At 45.0% G+C, this 19908-nt stretch overlaps 1 protein-coding gene and 1 long non-coding RNA gene across 2 annotated transcripts in view; one reads left to right on the top strand and one right to left on the bottom strand.

Moving 5' to 3' along the window:
• The window catches only part of LOC125947756 (uncharacterized), a 353840-nt gene that overhangs the window by 21103 nt on the left and 312829 nt on the right, over positions 1–19908 (top strand). The gene's annotated exons all lie outside the window — the stretch shown is intronic.
• Positions 12117–19908, bottom strand: part of LOC125947457 (uncharacterized) — a 102215-nt gene continuing 94423 nt past the window's right edge. Inside the window, exon 4 of the long non-coding RNA XR_007468307.1 lies at positions 12117–12306. This is a non-coding gene — a long non-coding RNA (uncharacterized LOC125947457). The remainder of the gene's footprint in view (positions 12307–19908) is intronic.

The raw sequence follows: 19908 nt of genomic DNA, 5'->3' as shown, positions 1-19908 counted from the left end.
TCCCGTCAATCAGCTCAACTGGTATGAAAAAAATTATTTTTGTGTTTCAGGGTTTATGGCTCGTCGCCTTTGTCCTTCATTGTGATGTTTGATGTGGCGCTTTGAAACTGAAAAAGCAGAAACTGGCAATGATCACCTAGATCATACAAAAATATTCCACTGTTAACTTTCTGTGGATTAGCGTTTGTTATGCAGGCATAAAAATTGTGGCAATTTGCTGTGTAAGACTATTTGGTGCCTTATATAGTTTCGAACCCATATATTCCTAAGACTCGCATTGTTTTCTACTTAAGGATCATTGGAAGCTAAGTCATTATTGATGTCTCCCGTAATACGCAGGACGTTTAGAACACAGGGATGCCAACAGCCTCCATAAATTCTAAGAAGCGACCTTTGTGTCCCATCGGTGCCGGTAAAAAGTGATCACTACTATTTTCCCAAAAAGTAAGCGTCAACATTCAAAATCAGCGTTCATAGTTGAGAAATAATCTAGCAGCTCATAAGAAAACGTATCCCTAAAGTAGACAGCCAACCCTCCGCCCGCCCTTCTTTTGCTTACGACAGAGATGTTCAGATCGGTAGCCCGGGAATTGGGGTTTAGTGTCATCATCTGATAGCCATGTTTCAGTGAACATCACAATGTGAAACTCAACGGACAAAGAATGCAAAAAACAGCAATGTCATCTTCTTTTGGCGAATACTTTTGCAGTTTGCACGCATTGCAGAAAAGATTTCCTACAAAAATCACATGAAACATCCACTGTGTAGTATCTGCATTTGTCGTCTGGGTGCATGATCATGAAGAAAATAACAAAAAGCCATTAGTTCGCGTCAGTCTTTACCGTCGATTTTGCAAGTCTCCTTCATGAATAATATGAATAATGTCGGATCCTTCATCTTTGCGCACAAGCACCCTTGCCTCCGAGGTCCAGGGAAACTTTATTTGGCTGCTTTTTCTTTTGTAGCGTTAGCTACACTGGCCTAGCCAGCCCGTTTCGCGCGGCACATCAAGAGCCGTGCTGCGCATGCGCAAGGATCAGTGATGTCACACGGCTTGCGCACCGGAGCCACCGGAGCCGCACTCTCGCGCACTCCGCTGCCGCCACGCGCGACTCACCGCCGCCGGTCTGCTCGCTATCCAGAGGAGTGACTCGTAGCCGTGGTAGACACTGGCGCCGGCGCGCGTTCGCTCGCTGTGCATTCGCCGTCTGACACTGCGTTGGAGCCGCTGCGCTTCTGACTGGCGTTTGCCAGTGTGGTATAGCCCTTGAGAAGGAGAGCGCAAATGCTTATGCCAGTCGTGTTGACGCTACCAGAAGCTCGGAGTCTGCATCTATGTCAGGAATGGGATTGCTGCCAGAGAACTGCCAAACGTAGCGGTGCCTAAGGGTGAAGCCTGTGCCGTTCAGCTTGACGAAAGTGGTGTGATAATCGAAGCCGTGTATGTGCCACCGAACATTCCGTTAAAGACACTATAGACGTAGTGGCTACGTGTATACCTAGTCGGGCGGCAAGTGAACTGTGTGTGTGGCTGGTGACTTCAATCGTGCTCCAGACTCTCTTTGTGTTCCTTTGAAGGACAAGTTTAACCTCGACTTAGCCAGTCTTCCAACTGCACAGACGACCAATGGGGAAGCACCATTGATCTTGTCTATCAGAGACAGACAGACAACTCCAAATACTGTGTTGGGGCCATAGAGACGGCAACGTGTTACTTCACTGATCACCGAGCCGTCTTTGTGGCAATAGAGAAGCAACGTGACGTTGAGCAAAAATAAATATACATGTGCGACATAATACGTATACCGCGTGTGTGTCATTGGAGCAGCAGTAAGCATGACAATCAAGCTAATCCTTGACAATCTAGACAACCAGGAAAGCTAAGAATAATCAGCTGAACCTTTGCTAACGCTACGTATATTCTGGCATAGCCGAGCTAAGCCACTGCAACTTTTTTTGATCGCATCTGAGAGCAGTGCCTTGTTGTTTCGCGTCAAATGCTCATTCACAAAAAGCGGAGTTTTTTTCTATCAGGGGTATCGAGGTGTCAGTCTTCTTTCTGCACTTTGACAGCAGATCACTGCGCTTATTCCGTCTTACAAAGCGAACAACTATGTCCTTGGCATTCGATTTAGGAGTGCGCACCGAGTGACACGTGTCTATGTCAACCATGCTATCAATGATTCCCCTACAGTCACGCCTATTTTGTTTATCATTGAAAGTGGGATGGTCCCATCCGGGACGCCCCTTATCTAAGGGTTGTTGAAGCGCTGTTATTGCTCAAGTTCTTCACATCTTTGTGTTAGCCGCGCGTTTTCGCCTTTCTGTACTGTGTTCTGCATGAGCAATTCCTGCATTTCAAGCCTCAAGTTCGTGATCTCAGTTGCAATATTTTTGCCATCATTACATATATCAGTGCAGTAGGATACACTTTCTTAATCTCCCACATTTATTCTGTGAAATCCCACCTGGAATTCTCAAGTGCTTTGGTCATCTCACGCAAATATTTTGAGTTTCCAGCTTCCTGTTTCGAAGGAGCAACGCCTCCCTTTGCAGTGTTCGTTTCAGAATCCTTTTCCGCCATTTATCATGCAAGCGCAGGCACAGTCTGTATGTCGTGTGCTACCGAATGAAAAGCTTTACGCAGGTCTAGAACGATTCCTACAGTTATTAATTAGCGGTTTAAATTGACAATAATTTTTTTCTTTATACCTAGTAAGGCGGATTCTGAACTCTTGTTTTTTTCTAAACGCAACTTGTTGGTCGACAAAAATGTTGTTAATTATATATTCAGGAACTTTTGTGAAAATTAACAGCAGAGACATGCCTATAGTTATTTAAGTCATTTCTTTTACCACCCTTGTAGATCACACTGACTGGGGCTAATTTCATGTTAACAGTAAAAGAACCAGAGGTGAGCATGACGTTGCAAATATGCGAGAGAGAGAGACAAATATGCGAGAAAGAGAGAGAGAACAATTGATATAGAGAAGTCATCCTCATCTAGTATGTTCTAGCCAGGTACTCTATAGAGAGGCCAAAAACGAGTTAAGAAAAAATGACGATGGGGAACGCGAAAATGGATGCCTATATACAATAATCACGCAACGCATCGAGAAATTGGTGTCACGTTTGGGTCATACAAAAACAGACATAACGCCGTCAAACATGATAAAACTAAAATGGCACTTGTTAAGATCAAAGAAAAACTCCTCAATAACATTGAGAACAAACTATATAGGGTTGGTCTTTTCTTGGATATTAGAAAAGCTTTCGACTCCATCGAACACACCATTCTATTTAATAAACTGTCATACTACGGAGTTCGCGGAGTGGCCCTAAACTGATTCAAGATTACTTCACTACGAGACAGCAATACACATGTTATAATGGGTTTTGTTCCCAGAAGAAAGAAATTGCACTCGTGTTCCTCAAGGGTCAATTTTGGGTCCACTATTCTTTATTCTATACGTAATCGATATTGTAAACCTAACGCTCACTCCAGATATAGTCCTGTATGCTGACGACACAAGCTTGTTTTTCTCAGGTGAGAAAAACAAGCTTTCTGCGTGTGCTAGAAATCGCAGCTAATAATTGGTTAGATCAACTTTTAGTTTGGTTATCGGCGAACCAGCTACAGTTAAACGTCACTAAAACTAAATATGTGGTTTTTAAGAATAGAAGTAGGCCTGATGACTGTGCTATTTCTGTCAAGTTCAATAGTTGTGTAATCGAGAGGACTTCAGCTTTTAAATTTTTAGGTGTACTTTTGATGAGAACCTGAGTTTTACACCTCATGTAACGGAGATTCATTCTAGTATTTGTAGGTCAATAGGCATATTGTTAGGATTAGATACGTTGTTCCTATGTGGTAGAAACGCCGTCTGTATTATGCTTTAATTCAATCCCACCTTAGTTATTGCCTGTTGGTGTGACGGACCACATTCCAATCAAACTTCGATCGGCTGATATGTCTCCAGAAACGAGCAGTTCGCTGTGTTGAAAATCTTGGACCCCGTGATCACACGGCACCTTTTTTCTTGAAACACGGACTTTTAAAAATTAATCAACTATACGAACTTAAGCTCGCTATATACATAAGAGGCGAACTCGAGAAAAATTCACTAATTTTTTATCAAAACAACCTCTCAAGTTACACCCAATACAATTTCAAGCATGACCATATTAGAGTTCCATTTTGCAGGACCAACTACGGTAAAAAACAACTAGCATACTTAGTCCCATCCTTCGTAAATGCACACCCTAACACGATCACTATTGCACAAAACTTCAGATCATTAAACTGCTTAAAAGTGCTATGAAAAAAATATTTGCTTTCCCTTTCTGATTGACATAGGGCTAATTGGTTTCTTGTGTGTTTTATGTATAATTATTTTAACTCGGTTTCATATTGTGCTTGTATATATGTAAAACTTTTTTCGTATTCATATTACTCTGTTGGACCTAAGCTGTTACTACTTACAAAGTTGTACCATGATTCTTGTATTTGATTGCACGTATGTTTGTAATATATGCTATGTATGCGTAATCCATGCCATTGATATGTGTGTATACTAGATGTTTTGATATGATACCTTACCGTTGAGCAGTGTATGGGTGACAGGCAGACTATGTTCTGCCTTTAACCTTGCCATCCAAGACCTTCATTGTGTCTGAATCAATGCTGAATAAATAAAAAAATAAATTCAAAAGCGACGCTCATGAATGAGATGACAGAGGCGATAGCAGGAAGAGGCCCCGGTAGCAGAGGCACACAAAGACAGTCGTTAAATATTCAATGACACACTGGCCGTGAACAGTTCTTGCGACAAATAGGAACCGCTAGAAATTGCTAACAAAGTGGAAGCAGTATGTCAAGAAACGAAACAAGATGAAATACAACACGTGCGGTAATTTTCTGGTCAGAAAGGTCAACCTCACCTCAAATACAGATGTGATGCGCAGTTCGTACAAAACGGGGAGGAACAGGTGGGCGACGAGAGGAGCCACGATGACGATAGTCAGGTCATTCCAGGTCAGGTGGAATCCGTACGCATAGTAGTGACCCGTGAAACCAACCAGACCCGTGGAGGACAACATGGTCGCCACCATAGACACGGCTAGGGGCAGAGCCCTCAGGGAACGGCTGCCTAGAAACACTTCGACAGTTCCCGACTGGCCTTTCCGTCGACGCGAGAAGTAGAGACCCATGCCGAGATTGACAGCCATCAAGATGCTGAACACAGCGTACTCGATGACCATGGTCATACTGGCTAGTGTAAAAAAGTCCCGTTTGCACTAATGGCGTCACGTTATACGTGCAGGGAAGATGAGAGCGCGTGATAAGCTACGATGCTTCCGCGCAGTGCTTCAGAAATGCTTCGCACCAAGAATCTTTGGTGGCAGTTAGTGGAGCGGCGTGGTTCCTTCACACACAAAGAAAATATTTATGGTTGCATCCGTCTTAGCTACACAATCGCGTTAGCTTTGTAAAATTTGCACAATCACAGATATCTGTCTCCACCAGATTCCACTTTGCTATAGGGAACCTATCTAAATGAGGACGATGTTTTCTGACGATTTTTAGAGGTCATATTGCGAATGGGCGTTAGCAAACGGAAGTCTCAACGTTTTTCCGCTGGAGCGTATCATAAATTTAAACTGCTGATATGATTCCCAGCACCCGAACCAACCAGTCCTATAGACATCCGGTAAATGATAACGACGATATAAAGCGTTCAGCAACGTCTTCTGGCGGTTAATTAAGAAAAAAAATGTAATTACAAAGGTAAAGCCAAACAACGAAATATTGAGAACAATCCTACCTCCTGTCTATACACCATAAAACACACTCCGATCACAATCTGTACACTCTCCAATGGAAAGTGTCTTTCCGTTGTACTTTGACCTCGTTGTCTCTCTGAAAAACATCCGGCGGTAATGGGGCCTCTATTCACCATGTTTCTAATGTCGGGATAACATCCCGTGGCAAAGTATGCGGATGCCATTCATCTAATTTTCTTATTCTTTGTGTATGGTCCCCCCTCCCACCACCCACTATGCACCATACTAGATTATGCAAAACATTTTCTGCCTCCTGTCTGCAATATATTCTCGTTTTACTTTAGTGGTACGGAATGGGTGCCTTCAACCGTCACCGCTACATATATGCCTGCGATGTAAAAAGCAGAGACGAGGTAGGCTAAAGATTTAACAGCTAAATTAACGGAAGACAACGGAATAAAAAATTATCCAAATAGAAGTGCCATAACTGTCTCCATGTGGATGCAACGTTGCATGTAGATCCGCACATACGCACACAGTAAAAACTTTATGCATACTTAATGACCCAAAATGGGTTTCTCGTAAGGCTAACACCCTCATTATTCGGGAGAAAGATCGAGCTGTTTATAATTAACATCATCGCAATTCATGTTTCATTACATAAGGTAGGAACAAATACCGAAACAAATTCATCAAGTTAGAAGTATAAGACAAACGAGAAAAGAAGTTAATGGCCAATAATCTGTTTTTCTTCATTGACCTTTCGTGGCAACATCACTGGAGATGTGACAGACGACATAAAAACTGCACGAAATCAACTTTTGTAGTTGCCAATGCCAAGCTCTCGTGTGACATATTTCGGTGCGCACAAGGAAGTCAAAATAATTGCCTTGTTTTCAACTACATCTTGCATCATTGCAGGTGTTGTCTGAGCTAGCTGTCGCGTACATTAAAATTTTACTATCTTAAGGGCAACATATCACTGCACAAGAAGCATCTCTTCTTTGGTCTTGAGCTAAACGAATGAATGTGCAACATGCCAGCACGAAGCCATTGCAAAACGTGTGATGTGGGATTGTCCAAGACACGAGGTATTTGGCGAATGCATCGAGCATGGAAACAATTCAGGCAGAGTCCATCTCCGGTTGAATGTTGGCGTTAGTGTGATTAGCATTGAACATTGACACACCGCAATGCAACCGCCGAAACGCGTCCAGTATGAGGCGAGTAGCAGCCTGGCTGCTCTCTCGATCTCCCCACAGGACGCGCTGCGCCCACTAGCGACGCCGCAGTGAAGCCTCCGCACGGAGCGTGTGTGAATATATGTTCGAACAAGATTGTTGAAATATAAATGACACGGGTACCACTCCGCCCTGCACCAAGCAATCAAAATATTTTTTTTCTTTTGGCGATTGAAGGTTGGCCAATGCCCATTGACTCATACCCAGTCACCCAAGTTTGCGTCAAAGAGTCAACGTTGTGATGAAGAGCTGCACATAGCCGTTACCTAGTGACTCAAGTAGGCGTGAAAAATGTTCATTGAAGAGCGACACATACCTTGAGGCCTATACCTTGTGACACATTCCTTATGGAAAATAACTAGTGGCACATAGCCAGTGACCCAAGTTTATTTATTTATTATTTATTAGAAATACCTTCAAAGCCCGATGGCACTACAGATAATATGAGTGGTTGTTACGCATAGTAGTGTTAGAAAAATACAAGTTTAAGTAAAAAAGCATATTGTATGGCACCTTTGAAGTTGGTACTGGAAATAGCAGTGACGGAGGAGGGGAGGTCGCTCTATTCAGGGCTGGTTTTCGATATGAAAGAGTGATTATACAGAATGGTTCGACAAGATGGGACACCGACCTTAAATTTTTCATTCATACGCGATGATCTGTAAATCGTTCGAAAAAGAAGGCCGCTTCTAACGATTCATTTTAATGATAAACTTTGTGAAAGAGGCAGAGGCGAAAACATTCACGGCGTGAAGATAGATCGGTTAGGTCTAGTGTGTTGTTTATTGAGAAGACAGCTGGTTGGTGATTTCAGATTGATTCCCATCCTGAGAAGCACAGGTTTATTGACGAGTGGCACATACCCAGTTGCACATACCCAGAGACTCAAGTTGAGGTGAAAGATTCGAGAAAGAGCGGCGCATATGCACTGACATATACTTAATAACGCAAGTTGGGGTGAAACAGTTTAACTGATGCCATTAAGTGCGCCGTACATGCAGTTTCACATGCTCAGCAACTCAAGCTGGCCTAAGGCGAATCATTGAAGAGTCTTGACTGCTCAGTGGCCCAAGTTGGTGTGAGGATCCTTGAAAAGCGGCGCATACCGAGTAGCACATACACAGTGATCCAAGTCTGCATCGAGGAAGTTAATTTAACAGTTGTACATAAGCAGCAGCATAACTACAGTGACCCATGTTAGTGGCAAAACGGTTGCAGATGGATAGACAGATAGATAGGTTGATGGATAGATAAATTGGTAGATAATCCCCAGAACGTTAGTGCTCCCCAACCCAGGGGGAGCACTAACTTTCGTCTGATAATCCCCAGAAAGTTAGTGGTAGTTAGAGTTCGGATTTCGTGGGGGAGCATGTTAGCCTGTTGTGTCTGACATACTCTTGCACAACATTTGCTGCCTCCTGTAACGCGTCATTTATCGCACCATCCGAGCCGCTGTTTGTCCAGATGGTAACATCGTCCGCATATATGGCATGTTTGATGTGTGGTATCCTGTTTAGTTGTTGTGGTAGGTTCATCATGGTGATATTGAAGAGTAGGGGTGAGAGGACGACACCTTGTGGTGTGCCCCTTGTCCCTAGAGTAAGCTTTGACCACGCACTTCACCCAGTTGGATGGTTGCCGTTATTTCTTTCAGAAAGTCGGAAATGTAGGCGAAAGTTCTTTCACCTACATTTAGCTGGGATAGGCCATTTAAGATGGCCTGATGGGCTACATTATCAAATGCTTTACAGACGTCCAGGCCCAGTATGGTACGAGTGGCTCTTATTGGGCGTGGATCTAGAATGTCTTGTTGCAGTTGAAGCATAATGTCTTGTGTTGATAGACACGCTCTGAAACCGATTAGCGTGTCAGGTAGTAGGTGTTCTGTCTCAATGTAATGGTTTATCCTGTTTAATATTTATGCTCCATGACCTTGCCTAAGCAGGAGGTGAGAGAAATTGGTCTAAGGTTTCCCAGTTCTAACCTCTTGCCTGGTTTCAGCATGAATAAGACCTTGGCATGTTTCCAGCTAGGTGGAACTTTTCCTTCGGTCCAGTGGGCGTTAAAGAGTTTAGTGATTTCGCTGATCGAGCGATCATCTAAATTTCGGAGCATTTTGTTTGTTACGCTGTCTTCCCCGGCAGCGGCAGTGGTTTTAATCTGGCTGAGGACGGCTCTAACTTCTGCTACGTCTATATCCCTATCTAAAGCTGCATTGCTTTCTCCTTCATATTTAGCTGGAGTGGGTATGTCCTTGCTGGTGTTGAAGTATTTGCTCTGCAGTTCCTGTATTAGGTCATTCTCCTCCTCAGGATAAGAATGAATGAGTTTCTGCATGTTCTTACTTGTGATTGATTTGGTTTGTTCGGGGTCTATTAGATGTGTGAGCAGTAACCAAGAGTTCTTGTTAGCTAATTGACCATTGAGTCGGTCACGCATTTGGTGCCAGTGTTCTCTGCTCAGTGTTTGCGTGTGTTTCTCGATTTCTTTGTCCATTTGAGCTATCTTGCTACGTAAGGTCTTGTTTTTTTGTGACATCCATCTCTTCTGGATACTTTCCCTAGCCTCCCACAAGTGTATAAGCGGTGAGTCAGGGGATCGGTGATCCTCCTCGATCTCGGCTTCGGTGGTGGCCTTGTCGACTTCCTCAATTAGGTTGGATGTCCACTCTTCCAAGTTTGTGATTGCGATGTGTTCCCTCTCGTTTCTAATGTCTCTAAAGATGTCCCGTATGTTTCACTTTGAATTTTCCTTTCTTGATTTTACTGAGCGGAAATGTGGTGGCTATGATGCAGTGATCGCTGCCTGCATTAGTTTCTGTGTTTTCTAATTTGGCGAATTTTATGTTTTTGATGAATGTTAGGTCGGGAGATGTGTTTCGACAGACGCTGTTACCTACTCGGGTGGTGCGTTCTGGGTCTGTGAGAAGAGTTAAACCAAGCTCTAGAGAGGTTGTCCATAGGCTGGTCCCTTTCTTGTCACAAGACTGAGAGCCTCATGCCAAGTGGTGAACATTGAAGTCGCCTACTATACTTAGTGGCGAGCTTCTGGCATGTTTCTGCGCCTCTCCAATAAGTCTGGAGGCAACTATGCCCCCGTTCTTTTGGGGGTGATAGGCGTTTAGAATGTATAAGGTTGGGTAAGCTTTCATTCTGGGGAGGCTTCCTACGAAGTTGTAGGATATATCCTCGATCCCGAGTTGTGTCGTGTTTGCGGTGAGGTTTCTATGTATCATGAGTGCCGTGGAGCGATTACCGCCCTCCGTCACTTTCGCATTGAAGGTTGTGTAGCCAACAAGTTTCGCGCTTACGCCAGTTTCTTGAAGCGCAATAATATCAGGTTTGAGTGTAGAGTGATTGATCCTATATTCGAGATCGCGTCTTTTGGCACGGAACCCTCTGCAGTTCCATTGCCAGATCATAATTTGGTTGCTGGCCATCATGAATGCGTAGGGGTTTCCACACGTAGTCCGTGTGTTCTGATTGGGCCCCCTGCTGGGGATCTTTGATCTAAGCTAGTATCATTAGGCACATCAACTCTAGGAGTTGCGATTGTGCAAGATGGCTCTGTTGTTGTTGTGTCAGTGTGCCTATGTTAGTTATCTTGAGCTGATTAATGCCGGACAGCATGTTTTGATTGCGGCTTCGATTCTGGTGAGGCGAGCCTCAGTATCTGCCTGAAACTCAGCCTGTTTGGCTTCTAGCTCCTTAAAGCGTGCGTTGATTGCGGTTTCTAGCTTGGCTATCCTGAGTGTCGAGCTTTTTACTGTTTTCTTTTTTTTCCTCTGTGGCAGTTTCTGGCGCTGGGCTCGAAGCTTTAAAAGGAAACTGATGAGACATTCACCCAAATGTAGCAATTTGCTTCAATGGAAACCCAACCGGGTTCCTCGAAAGAAAGCCTCGCAGTTGAAGAAAAATTCGTCCTGATCCGGGACTCGAACCCGAGACCACCGCCTTTCCGGGGCAGTCGCTCTACCATCTGAGCTAACCAGGCGGCTAGCAGATGGCAGGGCGAAGTCGAATTTGTCGACAACTCGAAGCAAAGGCAAGTGTTTGATGTTATAGTTCAGCGGAAATCCGCTAGGTGGAGATAAGTAATTAAAGTGAAACTGATGAGACATCCACCCAAATGTAGCAATTTGCTACAATGGAAACCCGACCGGGTTCCTCGAAAGAAAGCCTCGCAGTTGAAACACATGAGTTCAAACACATGAGTTCAAAGGCTGCACTGCAGTTGGCGCTGGCCTCTGCTTGCTTGTACCAGCCCCTCTTCCATTGAGTCCATTGCGCTAAAGCTCGGCTAACTTGATCCGGTTAGTTGGACCATGTAAGGGTGATTATTGATCACGATCATAAGTGCCTGTGTAACACCGTCGCGAAAATGCGTGTCCGTCGCTTTATCCACACTATCCGACATATCTAGCGTGGCGCGAGGGTCGGCCTATACCTTAGGAAAGCTCAGAATTCATGTCCCTGTGGCCACAGGCTTACAAAAACGAGCATCATTGGCTAGTAAAAGCTTTTATTGAGTGTCCTGCAGACTGATGACCCTGGCTCAAGTTTCCCAGGCGTTGCCTAGTCGCCACTTCGCGGGCCTGCTGGACGGCCCAGATTTGGTCGGCGAACTTGGAGCTGTGCAGGGCATCGGCCCACCTAGCGGATATACCCTAATATTTACAACCTTTACACATTCACAGCATCTGAATTTCCTCTAATGACAAGGCTATACCCAGATAAACACCACCAAGTTGACGCAAAACGGAAAGGAAGCCGTTCGAAACTTTCAGTACCATCGGGTAAGGCACAACACATGCTTCTGTAACAGGTATTGTCATTTATAGGAAACTGAAGGTAATTTCTCTTTCTTCAACGAGACAACTTTTAATAAGGGCACGCCCGATGTGTTCGATGTTTCCTACGCCTCCTGGGCACGGATTACACGGATGTGAAAGTAAAAACCACCCACCTTGTTCCCACCTTGATCCATGGGTCCTCGTTGTTTACACCAGGGGACACTTGTGTCGGAGGTGACGCTGCGCATTTCGCATACTATCTGTTGCTAACGCAATAAAATAATATAGTGATGGTTTCCTAGCTTTTTATTAAATTTGGTCCACAGTACTTGGCCTCTGACACGTTGTAAACAGTCGTTGTATTACACATGAGTTCAAAGGCTGCACTGCAGTTGGCGCTGGCCTCTGCTTGCTTGTACGAGCCCGTCTTCCATTGAGTCCATTGTGCAACCCAAAGTTCGCAATATTTATTTATTTCTCTCAATTCAGCTGCAAACATAAGGATAATATGAGCAGGAATTCCTTCATCAGTATAATAAGTATAATATAAGTATCAGTATAATACTACAGATCAATCTGCGGCCTTTACGCTAGACATTTGGCTGAAGCTTCGTGAGTTGTCTCTCAACATGTTGAAGATTATTCTAGGCGATCGATGTTACAAGCAAAAGCAAAGACACAAATGTTGTACTCTTCTGAAGTTAAACGAAATAAATACTGCAGAACGGTGCGTTAGATTTCATTTTGCTTGAGTGCAACGCAGCGAAACGAAGACAAAAACCAAGGAGACAACCAAACAAGACAGCAAATCCGCATGATTTTTGGCCAGTCCTCAAGAGTGAGTATGGGCAAATTGTTTTAAGATCATCATCGTGATCATCAGATGCTCGCACATAACCGGTAGAGTTCAATGCGAGCCCTTCAATTTTAGTACATTCCCCTCAAGTTAGGCTGTGCGACTGAGCTTCCCTAGATAAGTTGCCAAAGAAATTTCACACTGGAATACATTTTTTCTATCCACTTGTACATCCTGGCTGATGTTTTCCGGTAAAGCAGCATCAGATATTTATTGTACGGTTGCTATACTGTTGCATGAGCACACGATATGAAACTGTTTAGATCCTGAGCAGAAAATTGGTGTGCAGAGAACCCATTAGTCGTTCTTAATTTTCGTAGCTCATCGGTATAGGGTGAACATAAGGGAAAATTAAACTCTGGCATTGGCGCCAACTTCAGGCTATCTCCTTCCCTTTTGTTGTCACCCTCAGTCATTTCTATCCTGAACAGTGCACTTCCACTTACCCTATCTACAGAAACGTCACCACAATATACCACATCTCCTGGGCATGTTGTAATCGGGCTATGCATTCTACCATCACCACAACTACATGTTCCTACTGGGAAACGTTATCAATTTCGAGTCTCGAAACGCAACGATGGGTCATCGGCCGGGCAGAAGACATCTCATAGTTAGTAAGGGTCCTGGGTGAATGGCTCTTCCTACCGAGGACTACCACCTAACCACTATACAAGAAAAGGTTTCTCTATTTCTCTCACACAGGTGAAAATACGGCACGAATACTTTCACAGGTATGTAAAGGGAATAAATACAATGTTCGTGTTATCAAGGAGAAAGGGTGTGGCAGCTTGTTTATTTATTCATGCAGCAAAATTGACGATTTATGGTCACACAGTTTTTCCCAGTATGTCTGCGGATCATGCTACAGAAGAATGATATGGTCCATAGGTGTCATAAAGTGTCCCCAAACTGGCTCTAAGCAAGAATTTCGGACAGACAAGTATGATCTTGATGTTCCGCGCCACCTTGTGTAGTTAGCTGTTTGGCCGGCGCAGTGCTTTGTCCGATGACAGAAAGCCCTTCTGGTAGCAGGACCGGCATCTCTGTACTAGTGAACAAACGTGTACAACGGGCCAGCAGGCAAATCCTCCGTTGGCTCCCGAAGCGTGGAATTCTCTCTGAGTCTTAAGAGTACTATTGTTGCGCATAGGGACGAGGATGCAAGAAGGCACATGAAAGACACACACACGGTGCTAAATTCCAAGAATATGTTTTATTTCCAATTAATATGCCTTACTTATACCCTTTGACTCACGCATCAGGGAACACGTGCATTGGCATAATCACTTATTGAACAGTTAAAAAATTAGCACACAAGATATTTAACAGACACCACTTGCAGAAAACAGAAAATGCTAACACTTTGATGCTATAAGCTCACGCGCAGAACTTCTAATTCTTTATTTTAAAATGCAGTCGACGGTTTGCTAACGCATGCACCACCATCCTGGTGACCCAGTCTGCTTCTGTAATCAGGCTAGTTCACTCACAGTCGTTTTTGCCGAGAATGATCGTATTTTCAAAAACGGACTGCAGCTACATTTTATGAAATAAAGACAAAAAACCTATCTAGTGTCATTATTTTTTATTTTGTTACAGAGTTCATGCTGTCTCACCTATATGGCCTTTTTCCTCAGCTTCGTGGAATGAAATATATAAAGCCTGCGCCGGCATTCGCCAACTTTATACGGTGCTTTTTTCCCCATATTGCTTTAGCCACTTTTCCTACATTTGTTTTCCGACAAAGGCTACATAGTTTATTTAGTCTCGAAAAGACCATATTGATGTTTGCTTGATAGGCTATTTTCTTTAGGCTATGCGAAAGACAGTGAATATAAGTGACTACAGCAACCTTTCTCTTGTGAATGTTGGACCTCCTCCCATTGAGCACGGGCCTTCCCGCTGCTGTGTCTGTTTGGGACGACCTTGTGCATCAGACACCTTGGCATGCCTTGGGTAGCCTGCCTCGCGAAGGTATGTTGTCTGCAACCTGACGCTTGCATGCATTAAATGCTGGGAGGACATTTCTGAACTGATGAAGACAGCGTGACGACGATCGTATACGATGACTGTGTGACGACAACGGCATGTCGGATGATGAAGTTAGAATAATGAAGATGGAATGACCACAACGCATCGCGGCTACTAGCAGATATCTAGGGGTCAAAGCAGTTAGACAACATGAGCCACTGGGTTGCTGTAGAAGGCGCGATGACAACGGCGTGACACGAGTCGATTGGCGAAGCTGGAGACACGACGAAGGAATGGCAGCGACACTCTCACAACGACGGTGTGACAAAAAATGCATGATGATTGTAGGACAGCGATGGCATGACGGCGACGGCTTGACGATAGTCAGATGAGAAAGCTGGAATGACGATGATGCAACGTCCACGACAGCATCACGGCCACGAGAACGTGCCTAGCGGCCCAGTCTAGCTTAGGTCACTTGGTCGGCTAGATGGCTTGGGAATGACGGCATTACGAGAGTCGAGTGACGAAGCTACGAATTCCGACGATGAGCACAAAGCTAGCGACCAAAGCTATCAGGCAACTTGGGCCAGTGGGACGGCGTAGAAGGCGTGACCATGACGGCTTGACGAGAATCCTATGAAGAACCTCCAATGACGACCTCAATGGTATCACGACCCCAAACAGACCCCTTGTGGCCCAATGTGCTATACAACTTGGGCCACTGGTTCGGCCTAGAAAGCTTGACAACGACGGCACGACGAGAGTCAGATGAGGTAGCTGGAATGAAGACGATGGAGCGTCCACGATGGCATTACAACCACCAGCACACAACTAGAGGACGAAACCAGCAGACAAATTGGGTTACTTAGTTGACGTAAGAGGATATATAGATAGATAGATAGATAGATAGGTAAATAGGTAGATGGATAGATAGATAGGCTCAAAACTTCTCAAGTAGGGAAAGAATTGTAATCTCTTTAAAACGACACCAGATGGTCTTTAACGACAAAGCCTTCCTAAGTGAGCTACCACTCCCTTTGCGTATCGGTTATGTTACTGGCGTCTTATCGTGGGTTAACCCTGAGATCTGTAGCCTTAAATTGTGGGCCGATTACCAGCTCGTAAGTTCGAATCCTCCTCCAGTCCACTACGATTCAGGTATGGAGTGACGCCTGACACTGGCAAAAAAAATCGCCGAGAGCTAGTGGGACTATACTAGTGCAGGGGCAACCAATTAGGAAGGCCCACTAAGCGTCAACCAAGTCACTCCCTCACCAAAACAGGAATTGGCCTCCCTGGTGCAGTATTCGGCCAATACCTCCCTCATCACTCCTACAATTAACCCATGGCCCTCATTCCCCAGCGGCTGCGGAGCACCTGACCAAAGGTGGTGGTCCTACCTGCGACATGGCAGAGGGTGCTAAGAATCTCTGGATCCGGACAGGCTGCCACTGTAAACTGAACCTGGAAATGTTCAACATGCGCACCCGCTCGAGTGAGGCTAGCTTAGCAGGGCTATTTGAGTAATTATCAGGCATTGCCTGGGATAGTATTGGCCTTCGTGAGGTTGGAAAAACTGGTGAGGCTTATACAGTGCTGAATAACGGCCACGTCCTCTGCTACAGAGGTCTTCCAAATAAGAGAGAATTCGGGGTAGGATTTGTAGTCCATAACTACATAGCGGGCAACATTGATGAATTCTACAGCATTAATGACAGGGTAGCAGTCGTCGTAATAAAGCTGAATAGGAGGTATAGAATGAAGGTAGTACAAGCCTACGCCGCAACCTCCAGTAACTATGATTGAGAAATAGAAGTTTTATGAAGACGCTGAATTAGCAATGAGAAAGGTGAAAACTCAGTATAATGTAGTCATGGGTGACTTCAATAAAAAAGTGGGGAAAAAGCATGCTGGTGAGCAAGCAAATGCAAACTACGGCATCGATTCTACGAACGCTCGAGGATATTTGTTGGTAGAATTCGGGGAAATGAATAGGCTCCGAATAAGGAATACCTTCTTCAGGAAGCGCAGCATCAGGAAGTGGACCTGGAAAAGCCCTAATGGAGAAACAAGGAATGAAATAGACTTCATACTCTCTGCCGATCCAACCATAGTGCAGGATGTAGAAGTGTTAGGTAAGGTTAAGTGCAGTGACCATAGGTTAGTGAGGTATAGGATTTCTCTCAATTTGAAGAGAGAAAGAGTGCAATTAGTCAAGAATAAACAAGCCAACCTAGACGCAGTAAGGGTAAAAACAGACCAATTCAGGCTGGTGCTCGCTAACAAATATGCAGCTTTAGAACATGAAGATGAAGACAACATAGGGGTACTGAATTAAATCGTAACTAGGCTGATCTCAGAAGCAACAATTGAAGTAGAAGGTACGGCACCAAGGCAAGCAGTAGGTAAGCTCTCCCAAGCAACAAGGGACCTAACTACAAAAAACGAAAGTGGCAAACTCGAGATATCAGATAGAATTCGCTGAACTGTCAAAACTGATCAACAAGAAGGAAGTAAGGGATAATCGAAATTATATTGTGGAAAAGGTTGAGGAAGCCGTAAAATATGAACGCAGTATGAAATCAGTGAGAAAAGCACTTGGCTTAGGACAAGTCAAGATGTATGCACTGAAAGATAAGCAGGGTAAGACCATCAGCAATTTTGATGGCATAGTAAAAGCAGCGGAAGAATTTTATACTGACCTGTAGAGTAACCAGAGCAGCCAAGATACTTTCATTCGAAGTAGTGATGAACAGAATACAGAGGCTTCTTCTGTAACTAGCAATTAAGTCAGAAGGGCCTTCCAAGACATGACCAGGGGAAAAGCTGCTGGAGAAGATGGAATAACAGTCGATTTAATCAAATATGGCGGAGATAGCATGCTTGACAAGCATGCGGCCCTTTATACGCTAATGCCTCCCGACTTCAAGTGTAGCAGAGAGCTGGAAGAACGCCAGCATTGTACTAATCCATAAGAAGGGAGACGTTAAAGAATTGAAGAATTAGAGACCGATGAGCTTGCTTTTAGTATTATATAAAATATTCACCAAGATAAATTCCAATAAAATCAGGGCAACACTTGACTTCAGTCAACCAAGAGAACAGGCTGGCTTCAGGGAGGGATATTCTACGATGGATCATATCCATGTCATCAGTCAGGTAACCGAGAAATCTGCGGAGTACAATCAACCTCTGTATATGGCTTTCCGAGATTATGAAAATGCATTTGATTCAGTAGATATACCAGCAGTCATAGAGGCATTGGGTAATCAAGGAGTACAGGAGGCATACATGAATACCTTGGTAAGTATCTACAAGGATTCCACAGCTACTTTGCTTTTCCACAAGGAAAGTAGAAAGTTGCCTTTCAAGAAAGGGGTCAGGCAAGAAGGCAATCTCTTTATTGCTATTCACTCCATGCTTAGAAGTATTGAAGCTCTTAGACTGGGATGGCTTAGGCGTGAGGATCAACGGCGAATATCTCAGCAACCTGCGGGTTGCAGATGACGTCCTATTCAGCAACAATGGGGACGAATTACAGCAAATGATTGATGACCTCAAGCGAGAAAGTGTAAGAGTGGGGTTGAAAATAATTATTGATACGGAAGAGCCGCCGCCACCGTGTGGCTACACTGAGGAGAAGGAAGACAATGGGTTCCCGCTTGCCAGTGGCGCACCGACGGGGGGGGATTCGGGGGTTGGAACCCCCCCCTGAGGCCGACTTGACCCCCCCTTTTGTTTAACCTCTTTTCTTTCCTTACGCATTTGAGTACTGCAACTAAGATGTAAGATGCGCAATCGTCTGCACACTCGCAAAAAGCGCATTTTTTTGACAATTTCCCGTGCAGAAATCGAAATTAGTGCTGTTTAGATGGTATTGGCAAACTGTCAACCCCCCCCTGGCAGAGATCCTGGGTGCGCTACTGCCGCTTGCTATAGCATCGCCACTTTGGCCTCCGTTATCTTCCCTGCAAAAAAAGTGTAAATAGCCTTGGGGATCAGTTACACTTAACATTATTTGGTGGAAGTGCCGACGTTCCTTCTACCCGTCAGGGATCTTCGCAGCGGTCGCAACGGCGCCACTGAAACATCGGCCCCTGCTGCCGGCACTTCATCTACGCAAACGTCTCCGCCTGCAGCTCCGACCTACGTCACCGTTTGCCCCCCTCATGATCCTGGTGTTTTCCCCAGAGTCGGCAGTCCTGATGTCGACGACTGGCTCTTCTTATACGAATGTGTCAGCACCAGTCACAAGTGGGATCCGACTGTTATGCAATGCCAACGTTCTTTTCTACCTCGACGGAGCTCCACGGGCATGGTTCCAGACTCACGATGAAGAGATCTCGAGCTGGGATCTCTTCAAAGAGAAACTCCGCTTCCTTTTTGGCAATCCGTTTGGTCGCCAACTCAATGCCAAGAAGGCCCTTGCAAGTTGCCACACGTGTTTAGACGTTGACCTAGTCCTACGTGTCCTACATTCTCAACGTCTCGGCCCTTTGTGCCAAGGCTGACCCGAACATGTCGGAGGACGAGAAGGTTAGTCACGTCCTCAAAGGCATTACCGACGACGCCTTCAATTTATCGGTGTTTACAAACGTCACCAGCATCGATACGATCCTCAAGGAGAGCCGCCATCTCGAGCATGCTAAAAGCCGCCGGGTATGCCAGCACATCACGCGACTTCCCAACACAGCTGCTACGTCATCCTGTGACGACCTCTTCCACCAGCCTTCGCAGTGTGACACTTAACCCGCATCATTCGTCGCGAGGTCGAAGTAGCACAACCGGCGGCCCCTTCATTCCCATCATCTGATCATTCTCCAGCGACGATCTCCTTGATCCAGGCCATCGTCCGTCCCCTTACCAACGTCAGCTCACCATCGTCCGTCATCTTACCAACGAACAAGAATCTTTTGGACGTTCTCGTCGACAATGTTCCTGTGTGTGCTTTAATTGACACCGGGGCGCATGTGTTCATTATAAGTGCTGCTCTTCGCCGTCGGCTCAAGAAAGTTCTGACGCCTGCCCCGAAGCGAGCTGTACGAGTCACCGGCGGAGGAACTGTCGCTATTGTTGGCATGTGTTCTGCTCGACTCACCATTGCTGTGAGACACACCGTCGTTGTCTTCATCGTCATCGAGCATTGCCATCATGAACTCATTCTCTGTCTGGATTTCCTCACCAGTCATTCTGCCCTCATTGACTGTTCGGCCAGCTCACTTCGCTTTGACTTGCCTCTTCTTGCCGACCCTGTGGTC

The sequence above is a fragment of the Dermacentor silvarum genome, chromosome 8, assembly GCF_013339745.2.
Source record: "Dermacentor silvarum isolate Dsil-2018 chromosome 8, BIME_Dsil_1.4, whole genome shotgun sequence".
NCBI classification, from domain to species: Eukaryota; Metazoa; Arthropoda; class Arachnida; order Ixodida; family Ixodidae; genus Dermacentor; species Dermacentor silvarum.
This window is presented reverse-complemented; position numbering and strand designations above follow the sequence as displayed.